A 21,304-nucleotide genomic window follows, 5' to 3' on the forward strand; every position below is an offset into this window, starting at 1 on the left:
CAAGATGCAATTCTTAAAATAAGCATTTTGAGTAAATGTTTTGGCAAATTGTTCTATCTTCTGTGAAAAGTGTGCTTTTATTTGTTACATTTGTTGTTCGGAGATGTTCATAGTCATGTTTTACACATGGTTGTTCTCAAGTTTGATTAAATATTTCAGAACATGGCCAGTTTTCATAATCTTTAATACTAATACCCTCTTGCACATAGCTGCGTGACTTTAAATCTGCATTACAGATTCATATTATGTTCTACATTCAAATAGAAGCAATGAAAGTCATGGCAAGCTAAATGTTAACCAGATAAAGTTAACAGTATATGGATTCTGCATGTCCAGCTATTGCAAACGAGAAAGGAATGGTCTCTTTTAATCAATGTGAGTAATATTTGTGTCTGTGAGCTGGGGACCGGCCACATTATCATGTCAAGTTACAAATTAAAATGCCTAGCCGCAAACAGGCTGGGGATATAAATGGGCCATCATGGCCATCTAAGTGTTCTAATGACATTCTTTGCCTGCCAGACAATTAATTCTATCAATCTGCATAACCTTTCCCAAAGCTCAGAAAACAATGGCATTTTATGGGTCAAAATGAATGGAGTCTAACTGAAAAGTATGCTTAGGCAATCATTACATTATTTAACAAATGTATTTAATTGGATTTTGATGCCTGGGTGTCTGTTTCTGAAGCGCTGGGGCCAGTGCGCTGACTCCAGCTATGGCTAATTCAATAGGCTAAATGGAATCACTGGAAACACTCTGCAATCATCACTGCATTAGGACACTTATTCCCATCATGTAAACATTGCTTTGAGCTCTTGCCATTTATCTTCTGGTCTCTCTGTCTCTGTTTCCCCTTTATTTCCACCACTTCTCAAGACATTCTTTCATCCTCCGTTTAATGAAAGTTGAGGTTGAGTTCCGTTTTGGACTCAAGTGAATTCACAAAAAGCAATTTACCAAAAAGCTAGCACTTCTAGACGCATGAACTGCTTAGCTCCTCACTTTTCATAAATTAGGGGTGGAAGGCTTCCATCAGACAGCGTCTCTAAGGGATTGGGAAGGTGCTAAGCTTGTCTGCCTTTAACGGAGGTGAAAAACAGACTAATTCATTAAGCATTGATCACCCCAAATGACAGCAAAGTGCTTCGACATTTAGCGGGCAAATAACTGACAAATTGGCACACAATTTTTGTACATTTCCAACTCTTTAATGGGTAAAGTATGGAGCAAAAAGGCAATAAAAATGTTAGCAGACAACCCGATGAACCCACACCCAGCCCATTATGCTCACCACTCCTTCTGGCTAAACGCCCTTAATGTCTTAAACTGTGGGCAAGGACTGCCCTAATGATGCATTTTGGTGAGTGTTTCTTACTTTTTGATCAAAATTACATGTTTTATTTGATTCTTTTCAATGCAGTTTGTAATAGGAGCTCCATTATACAGTGGGCGAATGGGCCCATTATGAAGGGTTAGGCTGAAAGTACCTGAGTATGTATTTGAGTAAATATGCTTAATCTTGGGTGGCCTAATATCATTTAGATCAACACTTCACCCTGTTCCGGCCTGTGAGATGAATACTGATATGACCTCATTATTATATTATCATTGGTTGGACTGCATGGCTAGCAGACACACACATGCACATGCACACTTCCACCTGCAGACTTACACGGAAAAAAGCTGAATGCAAGTACTGTATATCAACTGAATAAAACTTGGCAGTACACACACTGTATGCATACACAATCACAGACGTGTACCTATACTGATTTTGTAGTTTTAACTGATTCAGCCTTTGGCACAGCTCCTGCTCAAGGACAATTAAAAGAGTTTAGGCCATGTCAGTCAACACAGGAATGCTGGCAGACAGCATCGGACGTGTGTGAGCGTGCGTTTGTGAATGTGAGTGAGGCTGAGGTGGTGCTCAATGAGCAGCAAGCTGACCTGAGCCCCAGCCAGACTTTATTAATCAAGGCAGGAAACGTTTGCAACTTCTCAAGCTTGGCCTAAAGACTTTGCTCGTGTCTTCCTGTGATGTCTGCTTCCCCGTATCAATGCTCTTTCTCTGTTTGTGTTTGTCTTGCCTTTTTTTTCCTCCTCATTTCTCTCTCTCTCTCTCTCTCTCTCTCTCTCTCTCTCTCTCTCTCTGCGCTCCTGACTCCTACCTTACAGTCTCTGTCTTTCTCTTGCATGCTCTGCAGATACATTTTGTCTGTGAGAAGATCAGATAGCAGCGCAGGGATTTCAAAACAATACGTCTTCAAGCAGGGACTCTGAAAGGTGGTAATGATTTACAGCATTATACCTGTGGAGACCCAAGAACTCCTGTGTCTCCATGATTCATCTGTTTCATCTTCTCATGACATGGCCACAGACTGATTGATGCCTGGTACTGCTACACTTTAAACCTTGTTGTTGTTGTTGACCTGAGTTGTGCTCATTTGCAGTATTTTGTGGTTTGTTGTGGTTAAGTGTTTGGGGCTTCCTGCGGCTAATTTACTATTTGGTGCTTATCAGGCTTTCTTTGTGGTATTTTACAATCAGTTGTGGTTGTTTGTGTAATGCTGGCTGCATGTGGTAAAGGCCATGTTTTCCATAAAACCCTTGCTTCCTGTAACAATGAACTAATTTAACAACTCCCTTATCCTGGCATTGCTTTGTGTCTGTTTGTATTTATTAACCTAAAAACGGACGTAGTCAGTACCAGCGCTGATCATGTTACAAGAAAGTTCCTAGTGGATTTTTTACAAACTAGTTGCACACGGATTCAGACATTACCAGAAATTCTTTCTTTTTCTTTTCAAAAGTGGTCTCATGTTATAGCCTGATTAGAGGAAGGTCTTGAAATAAATGTAGTTATGATTTCTTGCGATTAAAGTACAGTATCACACATGAAACCTTTGAGTTTAATGTGTACCCCTGCTGCTTAGTGCAAGATCCTCAACTATTAGACGAAAAAAGAAACCCAATTGATAGCCTCACCTCAGGAAAGTACAGAGAATAAAGAGAAAAATTGCCTCAAGTTTGAAACTAAGAAATCTAATGGCAGTTATCAGTGAATATTGCTCCTACTGAATATTGCTGACACAATTTGAGAAGTATGCTGTCAAAAGAACATGCAGAAGCAGATTTTGCTGTGAAGTACATTTCACTTGGGGTCTCAACATTCTTATACCAAATGACGCAAATCAGGCAGAATGATTAATGTGATTGCATGAGTGATTGCAGGACTGACTGATGGTTGGCCTCTTTTAATAAAAAGTTTGTGACAAATAATGTTTTTTTTTTTGTCAAAAAGGAAAAGGAGCAGAAGTACAGCAGAGTTGGGAGGAAAGTACCCAGACACGTTGGTGCAATATTGACTGTGCCATCTGTGATGTGTGTGACTTCAAAGCTACAATTACTTTGAGCGGTTTTAAGACTGATACCTGCTCATGTTAAGAGGCAGCCTCTCACCTCCGGAGAGCTGCCTGCCAGACGAAAAATAATTCATTTTTAAGAAACTGAGGCAGGGGCAAATTCTGCCGCGCAGCTCTCTTCACATCCATCTTCAAAGAGAACCAAGTTCCTATATGAAACAATGGAATATTTGGCTTCTTATTCATGTCATGGGTTGCTTTTTTTGCCAGTGCAGGGTCCTTTAATTCCTCTATTGTTACTGACAGGCCCTACTGGGAAGGCCTAAGAGGCTTTTTGGACCCCACTGGACACTCTTTAACAGACCAATCAGCATGCACAATAACAAGTTGAACATTCATTCCAGAACTGCAGGGATTTTGGTATCGGGATGATCTCCATCTTTAGAGAGACAATAAAAAGTCCCAAAGACATCCAGGGTGTTTCCACGAGAGGCCATTTTGTTCGCTGCAGCTGTTTCCTCATGTCTCTTAAATGACAGCTTTGCTGCAGCCATTAACATGCATGCCACTGAAACAAGTATTATAGTTTAATTCCTACCATGAAAAGCTTCCAGAGGCATAAAAACATCCACGATAGGAGGGGGGGTGGGGAGGGGGGGCAAAGACAGACAAGCTCCAGAGGTCTCATTGCTTGTGTGTTGCATTGACTTAATGGCAAATGGATGTCATTGGAATTTCGAGCGAAGCAGCAAGATCTTATCGCACAGATAAATGAATTAATATTTTACACTTCAGCTGGATTTTTTTTTGCTACAAGAAGGCTAGAGTTGAGGGGGGAGTCAAGTAAATTAAGAAAAAAGAATAGGAGAGAAATAAGAGCTTGGGATGTGAACTCTTCTAATGTTATTCAGAGGCAGTGAGTCATGTAAGAGAAAAGGATCTTTTCTTGTACCAGTCAAGGACATTATCTGCTCCTGCTAGCAGTTATTAGCATTAGCATTTATATATTCAATGCAATTTTGAGGTCTGGTGATACTCTGAGGGGTCAGGAGAGAAAAACGAAATGAGGGAGGAAGGATGAAAAAGGTCTTTTCTCTGTGTGCAATTGGTGCTAACCAGGACAGAATAACCAATGAAGTAAGACACAAGGACATTTCATGCTGGAATTCAATCTGTGATCAGAGCTCAAATTCTCCCCATCAACAGGAGGAGGCCACACCTTGGAACAAAGCAGAAATAATTATGGACAATTCTAGTATGATCAGAACTAGAATCTCAGAAAATCATATATATTTAATTGGTTTAAATACATTATGCATTTATTATTGTAAGTAAAATGAATTAATATTATATATGTAGCGAGTTAAACCCATCCAAGATCCACACTCCAGAGATGTGTGATAACGTTTGTGGGTCAGATTGTATTCGAAGCAAATGGTTTGAATAATTGGAAATTGGGTGTTAAATTGTGTTTTCCGTGAAAGAAAAGTGGGGGAGGTGATCCACTTGATGGACACACGCGCACGTGCACGCACACACACACACACACACACACACACACACACAGACACAGACACAGACACAAAGTGTCGGGACATAGTAAGCTAATGGTTTGCCCCCTCTCCCCCCACAGCACAGGAGGGTCAGAGATCATGAGCTCAAGCACTCAAGATGGTTTGACGCAGTTAAATGCATCATCTGTTCAATTTAAAGACAATAAAAGGCAATCAAAATGGTCCATGCCTAGCTGCATAATTGGGATATTTGGGCCATAATAACCCAGATGATTTTAAGGTTCTTCTTTTGAGAGAAGGCCTTTGTTTGAACTGCTTTAGAGCGCTTTAACAGAACATACAGCTGAATTTAGAAGTCACTGGTTTGCAAATAAAAATGGCTAGGCTGTCAGGAAGAGCTGGATAAACTGGATATTTTAGTTGACAAATAAACAATTGTACTTCAGAACATACCAAGAAAAGATTTAGATTGTATTCTTGTTTTCACTCTCCACCAACCTCTTCTGAATCATTCTTCAAAATTACACCTGGCTGCAACCATATGATTTGCATTTCTATTTTAGGCAGGCATTGTTTCATTTAATTAACCTATACAATGTTGTGCACTTGAACATGCCATTTCAAATGTCTAAGCAGCATTATAGTTTATTTGACTTGAAAGACAATGGTCCCACTTCAGTGATAGCGCTGCATTTTATTCACCTAGAATAGTTTGAATTTGAATTTCCACTGGCGATGTGCATTAAGGAAGCTCTGGGAAAAAAAGCTTTGTGACTACAACAGCGTCCGTTCTTCATTTTAGTATAGAGCAGAGACAGCGAGGAAGAGAATGAAAATCTGCAATCCATGAATCTTTTATCAATATTCATATTTCAATACAGCTTTATATACTACCTATGTGAAATGTCATCTTTACAGTACATAAATTCATCCCTGAGTGTGTCCACAAAAGTCATCTAATCTCAGATATAATGAGTCTTTATTCTCATCATCTTTGTGTTTGTTCCTTGAGTAATTTGGGGGACCCTAAGTGTCCCAATTTGCCCACCACCCTCCCCCCCCTCTCTCTCTCTCTCTCTCTCTCTCTCTCTCTCTCTCTCTCTCTCTCTTTCTCTCTCACACACACACATACACACACACACACACACAGCCCACCTTGTCCTAGACAGTCATTGTGCAGTTGTATTAAGTGGTAGGGGGCAGAAGAGTAGGGGATGGGGCACAGGGAGGGGGGCACATTCTCTTCTGAGGCTGACTTTGAGATTGTTATTATCATTTTCAAAGCATCAAAGCTTTCTCTCTCGCTTTCTCTCACTCTCTCTCCATCCAAGCTTAAAGAGATGAAAGTTTGCCTTTGTTCCATCCCCTGCTACATTACCTCTATGCATTAGGCCTCCTCTTTATCCGTGAAATTACCTTTTAGCTTTCTCATTCAGCGCAGGCAGTCTGCATGCGACGAGATGGCTCACACTTTTTCACCACATCATATCCCCCCACATCATATCCCCCCTGCACACCTCTCTCTCTCTCTCTCTCTCTCTCTCTCTCTCTCTCTCTTTTCTAAAAAGATTGTTGCATTTGCAGTTAGATTTTGTCTACACCTTTCGCTCTCTCTTCATTTCACTGTATTTCTCTCTCTCTCACTCTCTCTCTCTCGCTCTCCACTTCATCCATCTGTCCCTTCATTATATGGTTAGTGTTGTTCTTTGATCGTTCTATCTCCAAAGCAAACACAGCGGTCTGTGTTGTTCCCCCCATCACGCAGATGGCTCGGATGATGATGGCTGAGATGCTTCTGTTCTCGCTGCTGTTCAGAGAGCCACTTTCCCGGCCTCTTAAAGCGCTCTTTGAAGCTGACAGGAAGCACTCTAAGAAAGAAAAGTTGCTTGATCACCATGCAAAAACATTTTCCTCCCCCCTTTATGGTTATGAATGTTTTTTTCCCACTTTGATTGGACTGATCCCTGCTTCTATCTATCTATCTATCTATCTATCTATCAATCTATCGATCTATCGATCTATTTGCTTGTTACTGTTCCTTTAAGCAACAGCGTCTAAACTGGAAATGACTTCATATAGCGATTGTATTTTACAAGCTACGGTAAAATATTCTGAAACTCCTAACTTACATAATTACAAGCAATGAATGAGCGGAAGTGTTAAGGGTCAACGCCTCTGCAACCAGTGCCAGGTCAATATATTTAATAAATGTCCCCATGTCTATAAAATGCTCATATAGGAGTAGCCGGTGTGTTTGCTTTGCAAAGCAATACACATGAATAAAAGCCCTTTCCACACTCATAAACTCATCTCCAGAGAAGCACTTACTGGGCATTGTTTCGCCTCAAGACTTAATATATAAATGAGCAAAAGTGTATAAGTGTAAGGATGGGAGATACACACAGACAGAGATACACACACATATTCTACACAGCTGGAATGACTCTTCGCAGACTAATGTAATTAATAGCTTTTTATCCATGTAGAATTTGAAATGAAGATGTAAATTGTTCGTTTAACATAGCCATAGGACATGGAGGCTTCTGCTGTCAAAGTCAATTACAGACTCAGCATAGTCCCAGACTTTATGAAAACCTAATCAAGATGTGGTGTGTGTGTGTGTGTGTGTGTGTGTGTGTGTGTGTGTGTGTGTGTGTGTGTGTGTGTGTGTGTGTGTGTGTGTGTGTGTGTGTGTGGCTTCTATGTTAGTGTAAGCAGAATGTTTTACGCTGATTTGGGGCAGTTACGGCGATATAAAATTATCTTCAAACCAAATCTCATCGACAGAGATAGAAGGAGGGTTTTCATCTTAGAAAAGTTGCTTAAGTCTGTCAAATGTAAAATCAAAGTGAAGTGGTAGTATTTGTAGAATTTAAAATTCATGATATACATTACAGTGCGATGTACGTTGAAGTTTTTTTTAAAGTAGACAAAACATGAGCATAAACAGATGCTATACCAATAGATACATAAATCATTTACAAGAGTTTAACTCTATCAAACAACTATTATTGTATAATGAAAAAAGGTTAAATGCACACATCAATGCATACAGTGTTATATACATTGAGATTATGTCGTTAAAACTAGAGCTGAAGCTATTACTCAATTAACTGACTGGTTGATTGACAGAAAGTATTTTGGAAACAAGTCATTCTTTAAGCATAAATGCCAAAAATTCACTGGTGGCACCTTCTCAAGTATGAATATTTGCTATTTTCATAGTCTGCTAGGATAGTAAACTGATTCGTTTGGGGTTTTTGACTATTGGTTGAACTAAACAAGCCATTTAAATATGAAACCTCAGGCTTTAGGACAACCTTGAAACTCATCGGCAATCGGTTTGACGACGATTTAGCCTCTGTGGGCAACGGGCCGGTCATTGTTTTTGGCCTACAGTCTGAGTCAAAACTTTTTGTAGATGTTTTAGGTGCAGATGACATTTTGCTTAATTTCTACAAAGAGATATATGCATTTGAGTGCAGATAAACATTTTAAAAAGCTAAAATGTTGTCAGGTGATAACCAGTGGCTTCAGATGTTGCATTTTGGCCAATGCGTTTCGCCTCTATCTTTTACTCTCCACACGGATTGTTTACTTGGGGCACATTGTTAATCTAAAATTGGTGTACACTGTTTTGCTACGGTTTCCGGGTTGTATGACACGTTTCCTCAAACGGTGTGAAACAGTGCGCAACTGGCTTTGAAGTATTTATCTTGTTTGTTGGGTGTGTCAGAGGTGATACCCAATAAACAGCGACATATACATAAACTTGCGATATAAAAGCAAAACAAGTTGTTCAACGCACCACCGTTTCAGTTTTAATACATGTTTTGCTACATTTAGTTGATGCTGAACGTGCCCCTGCAACTAAAGTCCACTCTAATGTGATAGGTCAATGCGACTCGGACTACAAACGGAAACCAGAACGCTTCCGTTATCAAAATCTTGTTCAGATTCTGCATTCATATGCAGATAGCAAGTGGGTGTTAGATGAGTCAAGAAAATAATCAACAAGAAAACACTTGTTAATTGCAGCCCTTGTTATATAATTGTGCATATTAGGGTCAGTTTCACTAAATGGCTACGCAGTAATATTGTATTCATCAGTGTCTTTCTATAGATTATATAGTAGAAACCAGTATAAAACAATAAAGCCACTGTGTTTTACTGGAAGATGTAGCCCCTTTTCGGCTTCTTACCTGCTGATCATCAACTGGAGCTCATTTTTTACCCACTTTTCTATTTACCAATACAATGCTGTTTATCGCTCAAAAAGTCGAAAAACAGTTGTGAAAAATCTTGTCAAACTTTCTAATGCAACTTGTCATGCCAATGGACAACTGGCACAAATTCTGTTGACAGAACTCAAATACCCAAATGAGCTCAGTGGAGTAAGCCATGCAGACGGAGGTTTGCTTGTGTGGAAAGTCATTTATAAACGCCAAGGGTAGCCATTCATGCTCAATGATTTAGGACTTTCAAAACACATTTCTAGCTCATTTGAATAATAATGGTCATAAAAAACATTGCCTGAGGTGCAGCAAGCATACATCAAGCAACAGCAAATGCCTTCTGAAGTTGTCGAAAGGCCCACAAACACGAAAACAATTAGGACACACAACTTAATTTGCGAAGGGTATGTTTTTCTGTTATGCCATGCTCATTTTAATGAGTTTGAAGGCAGGAGTGTCCTGTAGTTTGTGCTGCTGATTGATTGACTGTTGCAGCGCAGTGCAGGCTTAGACAGACCTCTATTAAACCTCACTATGTCTGCTTTCACATGCACACACAAAAACACATTTTGCTTTCCCCCGGTTCCTTATGCCTGACTTAATCCAGCAGGTATATGATGATAAGACATCCGAACACCCACGTGCACGCACTCACACAAAGCTGGATCAAACAAACCTATCCACTTCAAACAGATGACCTCATGATTGCCTTACAAAACTAGTATGCAATTAAAGCTGAGTAGCGTTTATCAGCCTAGCCTCGCTTTGTCCAGAGGCTTTTCATTGTCCGGCACATTTAGCAGCAAGCATCAGTGTAGAGAATCAAAAGATGAGTGCAATTACATATCGTCAGTCTGTGAACATTTAAATGAATTCATACATTCTTGCCATGCAGCTGGCTTGACCCCAAACACGTAGAACAAGGGAAAATATATCAGTGTGATCTGCAGAAGATAAAATAAGCATACTGTACAGTGTGGTATAATTAATCTGTTTGTAATCAGACTTTGATTAAAGAGTTAAGTCAAGGTAGCCTTACAGTTACACCCTGTATATATAATATAATAATGTATTTGAATCATTACTTTCTCCAATGTAAGCGCATCAATACCTCCTTCCTGTTATTCTCTATAACTGCCATGTGCTACAAATGGTCAACATGACTACATCCGAACCATTCAAACACAGTGATGCACAGAATCATCATTTTTTTCAAAGATTTCATTAAAGGTTTTGAAAATGAGTCACAACCTCCTTTTTCACTCTTTTCTCACTCTCTCAACTGCCCACATGATATGTTGCTGGAAAAGTAACACACACCCTAATACACACTAAGAACACTGTGTATAGTAGGTGGATATCTTATTGCACAAAGCGTCTCTATCAGTGATATTCTTATACTGCAGGCATTACAAACATTAGTCACATGGCTTTTTAAAGAATTACCTGTACTACATGGATTTGGTTTACCTGGACAGTCTGAATAGTGTTGAGTTGACTTGCAGCGTTGCTTATTTTTATTCTTCGTGGTAAACCACTCCCATCTGGTCCTACAAGTGGTTAAAGTAAGTTCGAAAAACAATTTTATTTTACGTACACTGAGGCATTTGCAACATATAAAGACATAAATTGCAGTTTATACTGCAATTTATGTTTTTTTTTGCACTTTCAGCTGCAGTAAATATGATTCATTCTTGCATTTATGAAGTTGTTTGCCTTGTTGTTTGGTGGTATGCAGTGAAAATATTACAATCACAAGGCATTCTAAATGTAAATGTATTATTTACTGAAATACTCTGGTCAGACACTGTTGGTATTGTCATCCAGACAATCCTGATCGTCATTTCTAAATAGTTTATAGAGAGCACTCCTAACCATGTTAAATGCGCTGAAACCTTTTTAAGAGGAATGTTTAATTCATTATTGCAACATGCCAAATATGTAAATTTTCATTTGTGCTACGTGGAATAACAAGGAATGTAAAATAATGAGAAAAGATTGGGTAACAAGACAACATCTCATTATTACCACAATGATCAAGTTTCCACAAGAAAACATGGCAACTTGTTTGCCAGGTGGATGCTGCACACCTCCATGAGGGTTGAGCTTGAATCACAAACTGATTCTTTTCCTGTTTCGCAGACTGTCATACACAGTGGCCTCACTGATTGGCTTTTATTGTTTGTGTAACAATGAGAATCACACGTTTTCTGTCTCCACTGGAGACCATGTACGCCATCCAAACAGTTCATGCTTGCACACATGAAACAACATGCAGCGACACACGTACACTCTTTACGCACAGGACAATACCCACCGCAGCCTAGGTGGAACTGACACAAACAAACACGCACAGCTCGCTGACTAAAAAAGCTCCCAGCAAACAATGCAAAGTGAAAAGATATTAATATTTAAATAGATCATTTGCAAGATTGGTATAATTAGCGGCTCATATTCATGTATTCACTTCAGGGATATCACATTGAGACATGTCTACTTATTCAAATAAGATGCAACATGTCACAGGGTGCATATATGCAAATGCACATATGCCGCTAATTACACATTGCCTGTCACAAAGAGAGAAAGGCTTTCAGCAAAAATGTTCAAAGTTTTCTATGAACTGTTCAACCAGGCTGCTCAGGTCTAATTAAAACATGCATGTCCCCAAGGCCTTATCAAAGCACTGTAGAAATATGTACATCTCAAATAGAGGAGAATTAGCTAAATAAAGGACCTCCCTGGTGCTTTTGTCCTGCTCACATTCAAGGCTCTGCACTAACAAACTTGATTTCTGATTGATACTGATAGTCCACCGCAGGGATTTGAGAATAAATTGACCTAAGGCGGGAGACTTTTATTTTGACATCTCCTCCCCTGGCACAATTTCTAGATTTGATACTGTATTTTCCAACAGCTGTATTGAAGGCTGTTGTGACGGAGATTGTTATTTCAACGAGGTGGAAATGAGAGGTAAACCTAGGAAGTGTTTTCTAATTAACCAAATGATTTGGCCTTAAGGGTTGGCTACTGACAAATTGTACATTGTGTACCACACACGATTGACAGTAGTGTTTATTTTAAGGTATCAAAAGAAATCAAAAACTGTTGGACTTTTTACAATTGTAGCACAACTTTTCACTTATTCAACTTCAACTTGCTCAGAACAAAAAAAATGAAAACATATATCTTTGAACATATAAGGCCTAGCATGGACTCGCACCACCTTATTTATCTGAGCTTATTACACCATATCCACCGGCACGCTCTCTCCTCTCCCTTGATGCTGGTCTCCAGGTCATTCCCCTAGTAACCAAAAAAATCTGTTGGTTATAGAGCATTCTCCTTCCGAGCTCCTCATCTTTGAAATGGCCTCTACATGTTCAAGAAGCTCACTTAGTTGACATTTTTAAATCTAGATTAAAAAACCCACATCTACTCATCATACTACAGCCAACCATAACACACCATCCTCTCTGCGTCCTTTACAAACAAACATTTTTCACTTACTCTCTTATGTTGCTGGTTTTGTATTATATATTGGTACTGCTTTAATGCTGTTCAGTTGTTTTGTTGCTGTCTGATATATTTCATATAATTACGTCATAGTTTGATTTGATGAAAAAACAAGGAAGTCATTTATGAAGTAATTCATTTGAAAGTTATATTTCTATCCAAACATTTTCAACTATATCTAGCCTGAAACTGGGCATATTCATAACATATAACACCTTGCCACCATGCAGCAGCAAGGTTGAAGTCCATTTACTTGTTAGTTAATCTTATATGTGCATCATAGCATAGTTGACATATTTATTGCTGAACAAACTGGTGGGAAAACGATGAAAACAACATCCAACTCCTACCATTTCCCTTTCCTTACTGCCCATTCTGTTTGACCAACATGCAAATGAGGCTGTAAAAAGCTTCTTTTTTTTTTTTACATGTTGTGTCAGTGTCAATTAACGGACAGTTTCCAAATTTGCTTTTCTAACCAATGAAAAAAAACTAATCATTTGAGTAAAAAAAAAAAAAAAACTGACAGGTGTAACAAATGCATCCTTCAAAAATGATTGTTGAAAAGAACATTTTGTGTCTCACTCTCTTGCTTTCAAATACATACGCATTCATGTTAACAGACATTTGCATATGCACACACACACACAAACACAAAGGCTAAAGCATCCAGTCTGGAGAGCTCAGAGAGCAGAGCTGTCCAGAAGCCTGTCTATGTGAGGAAAATGTATGCAGCTCAAATCAAAGTGATGTTGCGCACAGTAATCTTTCTCTATTAAGGATGTCACATTTTGCAATCTTTTCGCAATTGCGGCCTAATATCCTTTACCACTCCACTGCTGGGTTGGTGAGCTTCTGCAAGCATGCATACACACATACACTGACTGTCTCATCACACACATCCACAGTGTGTAGGTATCCTGCTGAAGGAGCCAGTCATGTGTGTCTTTCAGATAGGAGTTGAGAAAGCCCTTGATTAGGACAGGAAGTCATGTGTGTAAAATTCACACTTTTTACCACCACTGTCTCTCTCTACATAGCGATAGAAGTGTGTATGTGTGTCTGTGTGTGTGTCTGTGTGTGTGTCTGTGTAGGTCTGTGTGTAACGCACACCTCTATAGAGATCATAATTAACTGATGTAAAGGTAAATAGTAATATCAAATTAATTACACGCTAACAGTGAATTCCTTTGTACCTTTTAAAGTGAGCTCAGTTCTAATTTCGGGGTAAAATAATTATATTCAGAGCTGTTTTGGAAATGAAAGACCTTGCCTCTGCTATGAAAGGCAAATTATTTACACTTGGTTTGTTTCTGATGATAAAATTCAAAATGGAGACCCAACAGTCTTGTGAACTGGAGATAAAAGTGTCTATTGTCTAATTCTACTGATCTTCCTCAGGTGAATTTAGATCTTATTTTCTGTTTCATGATTAAACTTCATTTACTCAGCAATGCCCTGATTCACACTGACAGTTGCACACATTCTCCAATGTTAACCAAATGCCACCTTGACTGAAGCAATTGGCAACTCCACTTGCACTTAATCCTCTGCCTTTTTAATAAATGTATATATTATACTATAATTTCCCCAAATGCCTCTTGAAAATGTCCAGAACTTGAACTTCTTGCATCCAGCTAGTGAGTTGGGTGGATGGAGCGATGAAGATGGAAAGAGCAAGGAAGCTTTTCCAGTTGAGAAAAAGTGAGGGTCACCAATTACTCAAGACACAACATGTCCTGTGACTGCATTATCACATTATGGACTATTGATGTGACTGTCACTGGGGAAATTGTCATCTCTGCCTCCTCTGTGATGGATTTCTTCCTGATTACTGAACATAAAAATGGACAAAAGCACTTCCTCCTTGATTTTCAGAGGGAGAAAACAAACACTTTGACGATGATGTCTTATTACAGTGGAAATCTCCGGCACCACCTCTACATACCCGTTGGTTAAGGGAAGTTCTTGGGTTTGTCAAATTGGAAAGAATTAGATGTACACTAAGGGGCACACTGAGAAAATGTAATAAAATATGGGACGCCTTCTTTCAATACATCCGGGACATGCATTTTCCAAATATCTCTGAGTGATGTACCTACTGAAATGATATGAGGAGCAACAGACCGGCCCACAGCCCTTTTCTTTTTTGTATTTCTTTTTTTATTTATTTATTATTTACTTATTACTAAGTGCTTGTACTGTCTTAATAGTACTCTGTCTTTGTTGTAACATCTGCACAATATCCTGCTTGGACCATCTTTGAACTGTTTTTTGTTTTGTCATCATTGTTGAAAAATTTAATAAACTTGGGGAAAAAAAAGGATTTGACAATGATGTTTTTGATATAGTAGATACATTTTTTTTTTTTTTTTTTTTTTACTATACAGCACTATTTTGCCTGTTGGAAATGTCTTTGCATATCATCATATTTTCTTTTTGTTATCTGCAGGAATACTAGACCTACATGACATACCAACTCATCGCCCAATGGAAGGTAAGGTGGATTTGATTTAATTCTTACATAGATAACCATATTTTTAGCCATGCTAGTGCCATGGTTCTATGAACGGCAATGTTGGTTGCTTGGTTGAGTCACCACTTTGGTCCAGACAGAAATATTTCAACAACTATTGGATGGATTGCAAGGACATTTTGTAAGGACATTCATGTTTCTCAAAGGATGAATCCCACTGACTTTGGCGATTCCCTGACTTGTCCTCGAGCGCCACCATGAGGTTGACATTTTTGTTTTTGTGTCTTGAGGAGCAGGGCAAAGTTTTCAATTATCATCTCAACAATGTCCAATGACTTTGGTGATCTCCTGATTTTTCCTTCTAGTGTCACCATGATGTTTTGTGGGAAACTATTGTAAAGATTGATTTGGTATATAGATTTGATAGACATTCATGTTCCCCTCAGTATGACTTTTTTGGTGATCCTTTTGCTTTTCATCTGGTGCCATCATCTGGCCAAATTTCAATAAGACCAATATGTTGGTTGATAACCAAATACCTACAGAACTTATTCCCATTAGCCTCAGCTGTACTTAATGTTTAGTGCTAATTAGCAAATGTTAGTAGGCTGACACTAAAATAAGATGGTGAACATGGTAAACATTATACCTGCCAAACATCACCATGTTAGCATTGTCTTAGCATTTAGCTTAAAGCGCTGCTTTGTCTTAGTACAGCGTTGTAAAGCTAGCCAGTGTATCCATTCCTATCAAACTAAAGCTATTGGGTCTGCAACTCAGTGCTTTTAACAAGGGGGTCCTTTTGAGTATAAAGGTTGTCATTCGAACCAAACACTTCAGCATCTAATTTAACTAAAAAGCATGAAAACCTGCTGATTTTTTGGTCATCTCTTACGGTGCAAAACATAGCCCACCTACATGCTACAATTTGCAATACCTTTAGTGTTATTGACCAAGGTCCATAGGTGCCCTATAATTTAAGGAACCAAGCGCAGACTTTTACTGCACTTCACTACAGGGTTCCTAATTTCCTTTGGATTGAAGGTGTTTTCGTTTACGCTGCAAAGCCATGAAAGCATTATAGTAGAGGGGGTAAAAAGGTAAGCATTCCCTCAATGCAGATGGAGTTATCTGAAATCATGGCTCTGGTATTTAGTCCTCTCCCTCCTTCTTCTCCCCTCTCTCCTCTTCTCCTCCTTTACTCTCTCGCCCCTTCTTTCTCAATTGTGTCCCTCGCCTCTGGCAAATGGGAGTCATTTGTTTGTGTGAACTTCCCATAACCCGCAGCGCGTGAGACACTTATCATTCAGAGTGGGGCTGCATTGTCCTGAGTTGTAATTTCTCTTCTCTTCTCTTCTCTTCTCTTCTCTTCTCTTCTCTTCTCCTCTCCTCCATTTTTTCCTTTCACACTAGAACTAGTCTGTTCCAGCTGACTTTCACCATGGTCCATCATCTTTCTTCATTCTTTCACTCCCTCTCATACTCTCTGTTCACCCATTTCCCCCTCTAACCCCTTCAGCCTCTCTCTCTCTCATTCCCTCTCTCTCTCCAATCTCATTCCCTATGTAATCTCGGGGTACACAGGACCGTTTTCATTACTGCACTACTCATCTTATCTTCCACCCTGTCATCTCCTCTGTCTCCTGTCTTTTTTATATCCCTATTCTATTCATTCTATTCTAACAAGTCTGCATCGCAGAAGGCATCAGTGGTCCACCCCTTTTCATTTCCCTAATGCACCCGAAACACACACACACACACACACACACACGCACACACACACCCTTGTCTGGCCCTAACCCCTAGTTTAATTGCCTTAACCTGGTTCCCATCATCATGATGTAGAGCGCACCCCAGTTCCCTGCAATTGTGTAAATCACTGTGCCTGTAGAGTCAACAGTACAGTATGCGTTTCTTTAAATTCCTATATGTGGGTGCATTATCTTTGCAGGCCAAATGAGCAAGAGCAAGACAAAGAGATAACCAAGCAGGGAATGAGAGAATAAAAGAGGAAGAAAATGTTAAACAAAAGTAAAGTTGGGGTGAGACAGAAAAACAGAGAGTGGAAGAGAGTGATTTTAAGGAGGGAACGCTGTCATTGAAGGCCGAGGTGAGCCTTAACCCTCTTGCTTGCTTTAATCCCTCATTTATGTGAACTCAGCTTTGGAAATGAAGCTGTCACTGTACTTCCCTTCCCTTCACCCATGCTGTGGTATAATCAGAAACCATACATGCATGCAACACACACACACACACACACACACACACACACACACACACACACACACACACACACACACAGTCGCAGGATGGAGACACAGAAAATCACTCAGGAGAGGTTTTAAATTCAATCCAGAGTTGGAGGCAGAGATTCATATAGCCTCACCTTGTCTCCTAGAGGAGGAATCATCGGATATGTTTGAGACAGAGGGGAATTATGGGTAAATGCACTGGTGGGGAATGATAGCCTGCAATCTCCCGCTCAAATCTGGGAACGCTGACACATGCCATTCAATTCAGACTGTGCCAATATTACCCAGCATACATGTGTGACTTTGCAATCTTTAATGCCTATTTTTTGGACAATAATCTATTCATACAGTTTGAAAACAGCGTGTACATAAAGTTAAATTACAAAAATGCTATAATATACTCACATTAAAATAATCTTTGTTATTTTGATCATCTTAATGTAACATTCTTAACAGGTGTTAAACTGCAGATGCAAATAACCATATTATAATATTTTGAAAAAACATATGTCAGTATGTTTCTCACTTTTGTTAAAAAGTGTTGAAATAAAATGATTGATATACACTGTGCCATCTTAAATGCTGCAACCATGTAAGAAAGTAATGCTCATGGCATTAAAATATGATTAATTTTCTTAATGTTCTTCCATTTTGTATTATTTTGACATAGACAGAGGAAGGGCAAAGTACATTGATAACAGCCATTAAAGGGCAATTTGTCTATTGTGAAACCACAGACTTGTACTGCCATCTAGTGGTAATGAAAGAAAAAGGATGGATGGAGTGATCGCTGGATGGACAGATGGATCAGTTATTTGATGGACAGATGACCAGGGATGCGGAAATAAATTTCTTCAATATTGGACATTTTTTGCAAATGTATAAGTCCTTATAATGATCAAATAAATACAGTATATGCAAAAATGAAGTTAAGCACTACCCTGATAACTCAATAATTAGTAGTACAGTTAATTTAGGAAAATAAATCAATCAATGTATTTTCATTTAGCAGGTGAGTTGAGAGTAAATTATTGTTTAGACCTGTCTCATAACAAATAAGAGCCTCTTAATATTTTTGTATTTATATGCATTTAAAATGTGTTGCACCAATATCAAAAGTCAAAACAAATGTATGAGAAAAGTACAAATACACATGATCACCACCTAGCCTGGGTAGAAAATGGGATTATTTAAAAACAAATCACAATCTCAATTAACAGGTCAAACTTAGATGCAACTATATAATAAAAGACAAAAAAACATTTCATATTCCTGTCTGTCCTTTTCTCTTTCTACTTCTCGTCACCCTCCTCAGGTGGAGCAAGCGTCATATTGGTGTGTAATAGCGTGCTGTCATTGTGGGCAGCGGCGAGGTGTGGCGAGGAGAGCGGTGTGTCTCAGATGAGATATGTGACTGGCATGCTAACACACAGTTTTATCTGAGGAAAAGGAAAGAGACAAGGCCCCCACATCTCCACACTATGGGCCTTTGATTAAAGCTCCTTGGGTACACACACATGCACACACTTCCAAAAGCACACATGTACACACATGCACCCGCACAGATCATAAATAAATTGCAGGTAGGAGCATACACACACATACAGTATATATGCATACACACATCCTCCCATTGCGGGTGGTGTTGTTTTGACCTAAGCCAGGTAGCGTGTCCATTATCAAGTTGATAGGAGGATTTGGCCATGTTGATTCTAGACAGCATCATCTGCTCTACCATAAATAACCTGAGTGTTTTCTCTGAGTCACACAACAATATACAGAAAATAAAGCTCTCAGCCTTATCCCCTGGTTTCATCCACCGCACATAAACACTCACACATACACATAGGAAAAGGATTGTTCATGGATGGACGTAAACAAAATAACAGTTGGCCCCAGTACAGCTCAGTTTCAGCTTAAATTGTCGTTTTACAATCTAGTTTGGCTTTAGGTGCAGTGGTGTAGTCTACGTGATACGCAGGTATACGCAATATACCCACTAAGAAATCTCCAGGATTTACATATACCCACTTAAAAATGTGCAATGATACGAAACAACATAGTTTCGTGACAGAACTTTCACTTTAGATATTTGTATTCACAAATACGGGGTCGAGTAATGTGACAGCAAACTAAACTAACACTGCAGAACATGCAGAGAGCGTTTTCTCATCTTTCTTCAACCCGCTGAGTGCAGAGCGTAGTGCGTATAGCGACCAGGCCCAAATGCGCCGCCTACACTAATGCCAATATCCTCCCTTCACCGCACATTTAAGACAAATATAAGTAGCCTATTTTATTTTGTCCTCGTTTGGGGTCAAGTTTTGTGATCCAGGCTTAGGTCCCTGATGTGAAAGCCCCCTTACTGCTTTATATTCCATTATATATTTGATATGTTTTGAATGTCATTTGTGTTTTCCATCTCATAGGATAAATAAAGGTATTCCCACCATAAATTGGTGCATACAAGTGTATCAGAATGCAGCAAATGAAGTCTTTGATGCTCAAAATAACCCTGGGGGGAGGACACCCAGACCCCACACTTTGATATGCTCTTCGCCACACACACACACACACACACACACACACACACACACAGGCCCATTCTGAGCCAGGAAAAAGAATTGTGTATATATATATATATATATATATATATATATATATATATATATATATGTGTGTGTGTGTGTGTATGTATGTGGTACAGTATACCCACTACACTCTCGAAGTGTGTTTTCTCAGATGGACGGTTGGGTAAACTAGTTTGATTTTAGATGAGCAGCATCACCCAACAGTGTGGTCTCAATAGCTTGCCAATAAGGCTTTAGATACACACTGTATACCCCCTAACCAATAGAACTGTCGGGGAGCATGATGACTTCCATGACGGAAGTAATGGACAAACCACACTGTATTCTTGCATGTGGAGAAACCATATTGAAATACATCCTGTCAATTTATCATCATCTGTCTGTCTATATTGTTTTCCTTTCAAGATCAAATGTGAAAAAAACGTCAATTTCCATTTATTTTTTAGCTATAACTATTGAAATGGTTTGCTGTGGCAACAGATTCATGTTTGATTGAAAAGGAATTTCTCTTTTTCCATCTCACATCTTTACTTTTCCCTATATGAAGAAACAACTGAAGAATGAATGAATGAATGAATGCATACTCATTTCACATGGTGTACCGATGCATTCAACATGTACAACAAAAATAGTCCATTTACATTTGTTGCCCTGTTGTATTTTCTCTCTTGACAGCAAGAGGGTGCTACTGTGCCATACCATACTGGGACTTTTGTAAATCTCTTGCTTTATCTACAGAATGTAATGCATTTCCAATGAATCCACATTCAAACTAATTATTGCAAATAAAAAACTCAAAATAAAATGTTAATCAATATACTACCTAAATTGAGGAATGTACACATTGTCAACAAAAAAAACAAAATTAAAATAAACAGTTGATTGTAGAAAGTGAATATACTGTAACAAAACACTTTGAGGATCCAAATATTTCCTATCATCCATTTGACTATATACAGAAAGTTTTTAAAATATTACAATGCATCCACATTTCTTTTATGCATTTAACATGAGGTATTTATAAGCTATACATTATTATTATTATTATCATTATTATTATTATTATTATGTTGATATTGGCCACAAGCTATTGTAATTCCTCTGTATACTCCATAATGTGTCAACTCTGAAGTTCTTTAGAACACAATTACTGATCTTAGACCAGTTTACATGTGTAATGGGCCCCATTGATGCATACTGTATGAACACAACAGAGCATTGATTTGTATTCGATGGCCAGCTGTAATTTGTTAACAGTAAGCCATGATTTTTTCCCATTGCTGTTGCCTCTGTAATTTATGATTAGATAGTATTTCGTACATTTACCATTATCAGGACTTAACATTTAATATGCA

Source organism: Perca flavescens, chromosome 22 (genome assembly GCF_004354835.1).
Source record: "Perca flavescens isolate YP-PL-M2 chromosome 22, PFLA_1.0, whole genome shotgun sequence".
Classification (NCBI taxonomy): Eukaryota; Metazoa; Chordata; class Actinopteri; order Perciformes; family Percidae; genus Perca; species Perca flavescens.